Here is a 12,152-nt window from a genome sequence, read left to right on the forward strand (position 1 = left end):
GACTAATTTCTCAGCTCTCTATGCACCTCTTCAAGCTGATGTGAAATGATTATGTGTCTGAATTGTAACTGGTAGTGTAGCATCTTTGCCTATGAGACTGTGTCTCCACGTTGCAACAGTTGTTTCACCTTTCGTCTGGGCATCTGGGATCAGCTTGCTTTCCCACCCCGGGTAAATGCCCATTGTCTAATTCGGCTGCATCACATGCTTGTGGACCACAAAATCGATCTCTTGGGTCTGCAATTATGAGGATGTATTCCCTTTTCCAGCAGCAGGTCTCTTGTCATCTAGAGTTTGGAATGTAACTTGTTTATCCCTGACCATGGCTTGTGAGTTCAGTTTGTGATTCTTGCAGCCTGAGCCTGCTCCTCTGTCTTTGTTCTGTGGCTTGAGGCCTTCTGTAACAACCCTTAGGCTTATAATGTTATTTCTATATGTTCGTGTTATGCTATCTATCCTATATATTAGTCACACATGGTCCTATCGGGCTCCATATATACTCTTGAAGTCCCATAGGATTTATTGCTATAAGCATCTGCAAGCTTGTTCAGGATCTCTTGTTGCCTTGCATTTCTGTGTTACTGCATTTGGTTGATGAGAACCATATTAAAAGCTTTGACAGTTTGTATATGCATCCATCCTCTATCTATAGAACTGTGCAAGCATGTTCTTTGTGTATGAAAATGTGTGTTTTCGTAATGCGGTGCAGGGCTGCGAGTGTGCTTCATGACTAACGTTGCTATGTCATGGTGTCACTAATGACATCAGCACAATGGTTGCTTCATGCTTAATTGAGACTGTCTATTAGGGTATTCCCATCCATGATCTCTGTTGTGCCCCCTGTTCCGGAAAGGATATGTACTGGATTCAGTGTGAATGGTTGACTGAGAGGATGCCTTTCTGTGTACGTGTCATGCACTTGATGCTCATCAGAAATCAGATGGTAGACTTAAAGCTTCCTTGGCTCTTCGTACCACCATCTACCCAGGGGTGAGAGGGGGCATTCCTGGGGCCGTCTCTTCAGTGGCAACCCTCAAGGTTTCTTTTGCAAAGACTTTTGTTGAGCGCACACATAACATGTGCTGATATGGTGAATAATGTTCCGACGCATAGTAGGCAACCTGTAATGTCTCTGAATCTTGTTGTTAATCTTAGTGATTCCTGGGTGTGCTTCTAACATTGTGTCATGATAACTGTGTAAGATCCTGTGTCACAAACAAATGATCTCTGTAATAGAGAGAGCCTTGTCTTGCTTGCCTGTCAGCATATTCCCCCACCCAGATTAGTAATTCTTCAGGAGATAAGGCCATCCGAATGTCATTGTGCAATTGCGTAAATTCAGTAGTTGCATCAATCATTCCCACAATTGTCTGGGAGGGAATTATGGCCACTCGTTCTGGGGTGATGTAAGCTTGGTCCATATCTTCAGTTTCCCATCCTAGTCAGGTTACAGCATCCGCTTTCCCATTCCGTGCCCCTGGAAGATCGCAGATAGTGAAATCGTATTCAGCACAAAAAAAGGGCCTACCGTAGTTACCTAGCCGACTGAGCCTGTGCAGATTTCAAATACTGAAGATTCTGAGGATCAGCAAACACGGTCACCTGATGTTTAGCCCCTTGCAGATAATGCATCCATTCCTTGAATGCTGCTTTGATTGCTATCAGCTCTTTATCAGTAATGCCATAGTTCTTTTCTGCGGCGGTTAGTTTTTTGGACCAAAAGGCTATTGGATGCAGTCACCCTGATTGCGGATCCTTCTGTGACAAGACAGCCCCCATGGCTATATTCGAGACATCAGTTCAAACAATGTAAGGCAATTCAGGATTTGAGTGTCTCAGTATGGGGGCAGAAATTAATTTCCTCTTAAGATCCTGGAATGCTTGTTGCGCTTCAGGTCTACACTGACATTTACGATTTTTTCTCAGCAATGAAGTGATTGAATTCACCACCTCTGAAAATTCTGGAATAAAATGCTTGTAGAAGTTGGCAAAACCGATAAAACTATGAACAGACTTCAATGATGTAGGTGACTGCCACTGAATAATCGCTTCAACCTTCTTGTTATGTTATGTTATGTTATGTTATGCAACTTGGCATTTATATAGCGTTCTATATATCATTGGTATGCCCTCAAAGCGCTGGTAGGTTGAACGCCCTCGGGAACTGTAATTCTGGTCAGTTGAGAGAGGTAAAGTCATAGGGTGCATGGGTGTACCAGTTATGTGCAGCTGATGTAATTGCCTGATGGTAGCTGCATCCTAGTGTTAGGTGTGGTGCTGAATATATGAGTTGAATGTGTGCATCCTGGTGGGTGGACACCCAGACTGGGGTCTGGCTGCGTTAGACCTGAAGGACGCATATGTGAGCAACAAGGCCGGAATGTGCTTGGCTAACTGCGTTTTATTAGGGTGATGAGGTCTTCATGGGGTCATATTCTTATGCAGGGGAGTTGCTAGGTCTGGAAAAGACCTGGTGCTACGCTGATGCGGAACTGTTGGGACTGGGGGCTAGCTAGCCTTTTGGCTCTAGCTCCTGAGATTCTATCTGGGGCTACAACCAAAAGACCAGGCTCTATAGCCCCCTAAGCCCCCCCTAGCAACGCCTCTGTTCTTATGTGAACAGTTAGGCCGAATTAGTCAGGGGTAATAGCTGTGTTCTAGTTGTATGATGTGTTTAGTAGAGAGTAAGCATAGTGATGTGATAAGATGGCTATCTTTAAAGCGCCCGAGACCAGGCACGTGAACAGGACAGTGGGGAACGCAGTGACACACAGACACATAGAGACAGGGGGAACAGGAAAGCAGGGTACACAGTGATACAGGGTGGCATGTTAACGTTTCATTTGTATTTCTATCTAGATGCAATTCAGGATAATGTTTGCAACTTCACCCAAGTGTGGGGCATGCTAACATTTGCAGTTCTATTTAGAACTGACTCAGGCCAATGTACGCGACTTCATCCAAGCGTGGCACATGCAACCATTCGCAACTCCATCCAAGTGCAGCACATGCTACCATTTGCAACTCCATCTAAGTGTGGTTCATGCTATCATTCACAATTTCATCTAAGTGTGGCACATGCTATCATTCACAATTCCATCTACTTGTGGGACACATTATCATTTACAATTCTATCCAAGGGAGGGATATGCTACCAATCGTAATTCATTTTAAGTGTGGCACATGCTACCATTTGCATTTCCATCTAAGTGTGGGGCATGCTATCATTCACAGTTCCATCTAAGTGTGGCACATGCTATCATTCACAATTCCATCTAAGTGTGGCATATGCTATCATTCACAATTCCATCTAAGTGTGGCCCATGCTATCTTTCACAATTCCATCCAAGTGTGGCACATGTTATCATTCACAATTGCATCTAAGTGTGGCACATGCTATCATTCACAGTTCCATCTACTTGTGGGACACGTGATCTTTACATTTCTATACAAGTGAGGGATATGCTACCAATCGTAATCCAATCTAAGTGTGACACATGCTACCATTTGCAATTCCATCTAAGTGTGGCCCATGCTATCTTTCACAATTCCAGTGTGGCACATGCTACCATTTGCAATTCCATCTAAGTGTGGCATGTGCTATAATTCGCAATTCCATCTAAGTGTTGCACATGCTATCATTTGCAATTCCATCCAAGCTTGGCTTATGTTAATGTTAATGTTAGAGGATATTTGTACCACGCACTATCACCACGGGGGTGGTCCCCTGGCGGCTCTGAGAAATGGAAGGGGGGGTGAGTTAGTTGGAATAAGCTGGAAAAGTGCAAGAGAGCAGTGGTGTGCTGTTGGTAGACTCAGCCCGGTGGATCCATTGGCCGGGCATGGGGTTTTTTACGTCCGTCCTTGGAATTATGTCTAGGTGTGATGTTTGCTATCATTCACTATTCCATCTGAGTGTGGCACTTGCTAATCTTCAATAACATATCCAGGTTTGAGGCAGGCTAGTGATCATGACCCCATCTAAGTGTGGCACTTGGTAACATTCACAGTTTCATTTAATTGTGGCACCTGCAAACACACATTTCCATCTCGATGTGATGCAGGCTAAAGCTAAGAATTCCACCGGAGTGTGGCACATGATAACATTTGCATTTCTATCTAGATGTGACGCAGGCTAAATTTAGGAATTCCATCTAAGTGTGGCACATGCTAACATTCACATTTCTATCTAGGTGCGACGCAGGCTAAAGTTAAGAATTCCATCTGCGTGTGGTGCATGCTAACATTCACATTTCTATCTAGGTGTGACTCAAGTTAAAGTTAAGAATTCCATCTGAGTGTTGTGCATGCTAACATTCACAGTCCTATCTGGATGTGATGCAGGCTAAAGTTAAGAATTCCATCTGTGTGTGGTGAATGCTAACATTCACAGTCCTATCTGGATGTGACACAGGCTAGTGATCACAATTCCATCTAAGTGTGGTACATGGTAACAATCACAGTTTCATCTAGGTGTGGCACATGCTAACATTGTTACACCTGTCTAAATGAGAGGCTGTCCAAGCTTCACCATTCTCTTTGGTTGTGGCACTAGTTAACATTGGCAACTATGTTAGTATGTTATGCAGGACAACATTTACAGTCCAGACATGAATAGATTTAGATTGGTGGTCGAAAATCTCTCTAGGTGTGCATGGTGTAAGTCTATGGCAGTTTACATTATGGAAAGGTAAGGTAGAGTGGCAGAGGATTCCTGGAGTAGAGTAATTGTTCTACACCCCACCCATGCCACACTTACAGTTTTGTTGGTGTCTGTTCACTGCTGGCTTCATTGGCTTCAACTGCGGACACCTGCAGACACTTTCTGGAGTCGCCTCTGTAATAGTCGCCCTTTGCTTTGGGGCCCTTAGCTGCAGGGGCTGCCAGGAAGAGGGCTGCCCTGGAGTGGTCAGTAATTACCTCAATGGAGAGCCAATCAGGGGGGTGGGCGCTGTGAGTAAGAGGAATCAGGAAGGGCAACACAGAGAATGGGGATGAGGGCTTAAGGGGGCCTGGGCACACCAAAATGGCCAAATTTACAAAAAACACTGATGGATGGAGGGTGCATTAGGCCTAACACTCACCTGCTATGGGTGGTTGCAAAAGGAGGCAAGGAGAGCTGGTGTGGATTGATACAACCCGGCACTGGGAAGCTTAACAGCCAATCAGGGTGGTGGGTGGGCTGGGGAGGTGGGAGCAAGAGGAATCAGGAAGGGGAACACAGAGAACAGGATGCAGGCTTGAAGGGGCCTGGGCACACCAACATGGTCAAATTTACAGAAAACACTGATGGATGGAGGCCGCAATGGATCTAACACTCACCTGCTCTGGATGGTTGCAAAAGGAGTCCGGGAGCGCTGGTGTGGGTTGATACAACCCGGAACTGGGAAGCTTAACAGCCAATTAGGGTGGTGGGTTGGCTGGGGAGGCGGGAGCACAAGGAATCAGGAAGGGGAACACAGAGAACAGGGATGCGGGCTCGAGGGGGTCTGGGCACAACAAAAAGCCCAAATTTACAAAAAACACTGATGGATTGAGCGTGCAATGGGCCTAACACTCACCTGCTCTGGATGGGTGCAAAATGGTTGGCATTCATTCGTACTCCTTGCGGAGTAAGGCTAAACCCCAACAATTACACTTCCGTCACATGGAACAAATATTGTCCAGCTTTAGCAAATAATAAATGCTGTCTAAGTCATTCAAGAACAGCCTTGACATGTGTAACATGATCCTCAGGACTAGTTGAATACACCAGGATATCGTCAATGTACACAACTGCAGAAACATCAAAAAATTATATTAAAACATAATTCATAAGGCAGCCTGTGTGTTGCATAATGCAAAAGGCATCACTTGGTACTCAAAGAGACCATATTTTGTATGAAAGGCTGTCTTCCATTCACCCCCTTCATTAATGTGTGCTAGGTGGTAGGCTCCCAGAAGATCTAACTGTGGAAAACCTGATCCAGTAACACTGGTATTAGCGGCAAAGGATAACTGTTCTTCACTGTCACATCATTTAACTTCCTGTAATTGATGCATGTCTGAAGATCCCCTTCCTTCTTAGGAACAAAGAAGAGCATTGATGCAGCTGGTGATTTTGATGGCCGGATGAATCCATTGGCCAAGTATTGATCTAGATAACTTTGTAAATGTTTGCTCTCCTTTTTTGTGAGAGCAGAAACAAGGCTGCATGGCACTTGAGCTCCAGGTATTAAATACATCTTGAAAACATTTGGACGATGAGTTGGTAAAGTTGCAGCTTGTTCCTTCCGAAAGACACATTTGTATTCCTTGTAAATACTGTGTATTTCTCCAAACACACCTAACACCTTCTCTGCCGACTGTACAGAGAATGCAGAAACAGAAATGCCAGGAACACATCATGGGGCATTGCATGTTCTTAGGCATCTTTTGAGAAGTTTTAAGCATTTGCATCTGTGGTGTGTCGATGAGATCAAAGGTGATTAGTTCTCAGTGACCCTCCTGAGACAACAGCCTTAGGATCGCAGTGTGTTTAGATTCTGGACGGGAAGACAAAGGAATGCCATCTAAGGCACAACATTTTCCACCACCTCCTTTTGTTGAGTAAGCATACCCTTCTGGTTTGCCAAACCTTGGTCCATGTAATTACCAATAGCTCTACAAGCAATATACGCTTCCAAAGCATGTATCTGTTGGGGCTCATGTGCACTGATTAAGTGATTGGAGTACCAAAATGGGAGACCTTTGAATCTCTTTCTACGCTCGACAGCTGGATCTCTACACCTTCCAGGCTTGTTAGTTTTCTGCCTGCAGAGGGGCAGTCTTGTTGGTGAACTCCATTGCTCCTGCAGGCTTGCGAGGTGGTGTGACTGGACAATTCCGCAGGAAATGACATGCTTTACCACAGTAGAAACACAACTGCAGTTGCTGTCCCTGATTTCTTTCCTCTTTAGTCAAAGGTCCTCTAATTCCCCCCAATTGCATTGGCTCTGGAGTGGGTTCCACATGGTGGATAGTCTCTTTAGGCCAGACATACATCGGTCTTACTTTGGCTCTGGAATGGCCAGCCTTCCACTCCTACAACTAGTGATCCAATTGCACGAACAGTTTGATGACTTCAGAACACATGGTTGGAGGATTCAACACTTGTGCTAGTACATCCTTTAATTCCCCACAAATAGCTCTATGAAATAATAAAGTTATCTGTTCTTTCTGGCCAATTATTTTATGTGAATAACCGATTAAACATAGTAATGTATGCTAACATGTCCTGGGAACATTGACATAGTAATAATAACTCGTTATCTAAGGGCGGTGCGTGTGACTTCATAGCAAATAATTTCTCTAATTCCCCTTGGCATTCCTAAATGTTATTGAATAATGGTTTACCCTGTTCCACTAGGGCCATGGATCTATTAGCTGCAAATCCCCACAGGTACGACAAAACCAATGCTACCTTAGTCTGGTCATTAGAGTAAGTACCTAGTCTACAGAGGAAGTGTAGTTTGCGTTGATTCATAAAATAGAGTATTATAGAGGATCTCCTGTAAAGCATTTAGGAGGGGCGAGTGGAATAGAGCAGGAGGAATGACCAGAATAAGGGCAGGCACATTAGGAGCAGGTAAGGGGGCTTGACCTGCTTGGTTTTGTTTTATCCATCTGGCTAATACCGCAATCTTATCTCTATTAACCACTAACTCAATCCATAGGGATTTTGTCTCAGACCTAGCTGCATGTACCTCCACTCAAGCTTCCCTAGTAAAATGGATAGTTGATCTTCATCTGAGGTCTCCATCACATCCAGGCAGGACAAAAGAAATGGCATTAGCATTCTGTAATGCTTACCTGGTGTCTCGCAGGGATCAACAAAGACCTACTTTATCTGTGGCTTCTTGATGGCTTGATTCTGAGAAATTATACCCAAACCTCTTAATGAAGCAAAAGCGTGTGGCATAAGACAGATGCACACTCACTCTGCCTCTAAAGAGATAGGATTGTTTTTGAGTGGGGATGGGAACTGTCATGAGATTAGGTTTTCTTCGGTGTACTTGGAAATGACAATGTATAGAATCCCCAGTGAACAAATAGAACAATATTTTATGGGATGTTGGTCTGGAACTCCTTATCTCTGACTGCAGTAAAGCACCCAGGTAGTGCTCAAAATATCTCCCTTTCTCCAGGTAACAAAAACTTGCAGTTCATAGTGGTATGTGATAATCCAGTAACTGAGTACATTTGGGAATTAGTCTCCTGCTTTTGGAAACTTTATTTCTAGCAACAAAAAAAAAGAAATGTCTTTTCCTTTCCCTCCTGCAAGTGTTCGAGTAGTTGCTGGTGTTCTCAGTCACAGGGGCACGGTTAAGGTTGTGCCAAGAGGATTGTTTCTGCAGAATTTGCAAATATCCATCTAATTTGGAAACAGTGAGACATATCTTTAGTGAATGCCCAAAACCTGGCCATCGTTATATGCCACACCAGGGCCATTTGGTCCACAATTATGAAACAATCTTGAATGAGGACTTTTGGACCCGATGTTTAAATTAAAACTCTACATCAACACTTATTGCTCTAGACCTGTTTTGCGAAGCTATTCAAATCCAGTTTGAATAATTAATTAAGATAAATAGGGACTGTTTTAGCCACTAAGAGTACGGGTAAGGCATTTTGAACTTAGAATAGAAGAATGTGTACCTACCATCTGAGATCTAATCATATACATGTAGATTGTCGGAATGAGCTATATGAATGTAGTATGAAATAGGCTATGGTGCGTTCTGAATTGTTAATTTGATGCTTTCTTTCTTTCAGGTTCCTTTGGGGTTGTATGAATTTGTTTGTTCTATTTTAGTAGTATCCGGCTATATGATTTACTGGATACGGATTTAGAGATGCTAAAGCTGGTGTAAAGAAGGAGGGGGTTGGTTTGCCCCTCTCCCCGTACATTCCACACAAAAGGGACCCCCTCTTCTTGCAATAGTGGGAGGACGCCTTCCTTGCCCAACTCGTAGTGGTATAGAGCAGCCATTTTGAGAGAATTCATGTCTGCTCTTTGGAGCGGGGTGCAGCTCCCAGTATTGTGCAGGCTGCTAATGAGACCCTGTGACAGAGGAGCTCGGGTAAACATGCAGATGTAAGTACACCTCTTGTAGGCAAAAGAGAACAGGGGAGGATGCTGAGAGGAAAGTTGGGGGAACCAGAGAAAAGGTCTGTGGGTTTGCGAGTGTTGAAGAGAAGGGGGGAGATTGTCTGGTGAATGGTTTGTGACGGTGCTGAGTAGTGTGTAAAGACCATATATATATATATATATATATATATATATATATATATATATATATATATATATATATATATATATATATATATATGTTTTAATATCATAAGTATATGAGAAGAGAAATGGAAAAGTGGGATATTTTGAAAAAAGATAAGAGAATGCCACTAGAGGAAAATCTTTGCACCCAGATGTGTTCATGTATTGAGCAACTGTGTTCTTGAGCTGGATGCCAGGTATCAGAAACAAGCAATGGAGGATGCTGTCAGAATTTTTGTCTCTGCCAGCAGTTCCCCAAGACCATGCTCTTGTTACCATCATCACGTTAGATTTAGAGGGGGTGCTGATTGTGGATTACAAGATATGTTCATAGGGACTGATGAAGAGGGAGATGAGGGGTGTACAGTTTTGCAAATTGACCCGGCTCAACCACTGAGTGGGGTGTCAGTTGGGCAGTTGTTTGAGGAAGCTGATAATGATGGTGAAATGATCTTGGAGGTTTGCATCCCATGTAAATTAATGCTCCAGCATAGGAATGTCCCTTTTCCTATACTTATTACTAAATGCATGCCTGTACACTTACAGGAAGACTAAAGAAAGGTCTCAAGCACTTTATGAATGAAAACCCCCATGATGTAGGGCATAGGTGCAGTACATATCAAGATGAAACAGGGCGCAGTGTTACACAGAGTGTGACAGTACCCATTGTCAAGAGAAGCAGATGAGGGAATACATGATACAATTGTTTTGCTATGGCAGCAGGGCATTATAATACCGTCTGAGTCTTAATGTACCACAGCGATATATCCTGTCAAAAAAGCAAAAGAGTCAATTTGGAGAATTATACTGGATGTATGTCCATTGAATAACTTTGTTGAGGCTGAATTCCCAGTTGTACCGAACCCTGCCATTATCCTCTGTAATATACCAAACAATAATACACACTTTACTGTAATTGATTTTAAAAAAGTGTTCTTTTCCATGCCATTGCACCCTGAGCCACCTTCAGGCAGGGTTTGGACCAAATCGGGGCACAACGGACCACTGTGTTTTACTTTCCATGCTTATACAGAAATATACAGTTTAAATACAATGGGCCTCATTATAACTTTGCCGGTTCGGAAACAACAGTGCCGATAAGCTTACCGGCATCATTGTTTCTGGACCAGCAAAGTACAAGTCTGCCTGCCGGAGCTGCTGTGCCCGACAGGTTTGACCATGCTGGGTACAGCGGCCAGGGATGGCAGATTGTCATGGAAGCAGCGGCACTGTTAGAAACGGTGCCAGTGCCTCCGTGGTCCCCATTCTCATAGAGTCCAACTGCTGTATTGGCTCAGCACACATCTCTAGGACACAATCCCCTGGCATATTACAGTGGCATATTCGATTCAGTAATACAGAGTCAGTTGCCTTATGAACAGGCACTGGCTGCTGCAGCCTTTGCAATTGAAAAATCAGCAAGGATCACTATGAGGTGCTCAGTCATGCTATCTGTAGAGCATGCAGTGTTAGCAATTTTTGAAAGATCTACATTTTGACTACACAAAGGGCATCAGCATCTGAAGTAATGCTGTCAAGCCCATCCCTTCACATTCTGAGATTCCGTACATTGAACCCTGACACGTTTATTGCAATTTCAGTTGAGGTAGGAGAGAAAGGAGCGGAAGTGCATGTTTGTGGCACTTATGGAGACTCTGACAACCCTGAAGACAATTTAATAAGAGCTAGAGAGGATGAACTTGAAGAAGGGGAGGTCCTCTTATTTGATGGGTCGATTGATCAGGAGAAAAGCCAGAGACACAAAGGTGCAGCAATGGTGTGCCTTGTAGATGGTCAATATGTGGTTCTAGTACAGAACATTTTACCAAAATACTATTTGGCTGAGGCAGCAGAACTGATTGCATTAATTGAAGCATTAGAAGCCCAAGGATCCTGAGTGACCATTTACTCCAGTTCCGTATACATAACCATCACTGTACATTCAGTTTTGTCCAGGTGGAAAAGGAGGGGATTTCAGAGATCCAATGGCTGACCTGCACAGTATGCAGCCTTATTAGGGAGATTTATTTATCCTATGTCCCACCCCAAAGCTAGTAGCAGTTGTTAAATGCTCCACCCACACCCAGAATACAGACCCCATTTCTATTGGCAATGATGCAGCAAATAAAGACCACCACTTGTCCCGGCACGAGAAAGTGATGGGGAGAAAGATGCACACACATTTCACTCCTACATGCACAGCATCAGATGCTCACAAGGCAGCAGGAGTTTTTGGGGATGAGTTTCAGGTGCATTTGTGCGAGTTAACAACATGTATAAAAGTTGTGTCCCTCCAGATCTCTCCTTGAAGAGAAGATGCAGCTGCAGCATCAGCGATGGATCAACTGAACTTTCCACCACTGCAGCTGTTTCCTGTGGATCAAATTTACATCAGGAACTGTGCACAGCACTGGAATGAGCAGAAGTTCCAGGGGGCTTTCCACAGTGGTTATAGCCACCCCATTAACTGTTCCTTTGAAGGAGTTGCAGTATCGGGTCCACCTATCCGTCATTCGGAAGGCACCCGCCACAGCTCCACCGTCTCACATGATTGTCCCATTTGCTAACTAAGATTTAAGTATATTTAGCAGCATGTTTGTTTTCAAAATTGCAGCTGATCAATCCCTTTTCCATGATAAAGGATTTGCATTTGTTTGTGTTGATGCCTGTTTTTTCTCTCCCCCTGCAGGCTCAATAATACACGCATTGCGTAAAATATAGGTTATGTTGTGTAAATATGAGTAGGTATAGTATTTTGTTGTGGTTATTTTATGTGGTGGGGAATAATGAAGGGAATAATGAAGGGGTTATGGGAATGAAACAGAAATATCTTTGAGGATAGCATGAATTAGCAGGG

Source organism: Ambystoma mexicanum, chromosome 9 (assembly GCF_040938575.1).
Source record: "Ambystoma mexicanum isolate Mex_15411 chromosome 9, UKY_AmexF1_1, whole genome shotgun sequence".
Taxonomy (NCBI): Eukaryota; Metazoa; Chordata; class Amphibia; order Caudata; family Ambystomatidae; genus Ambystoma; species Ambystoma mexicanum.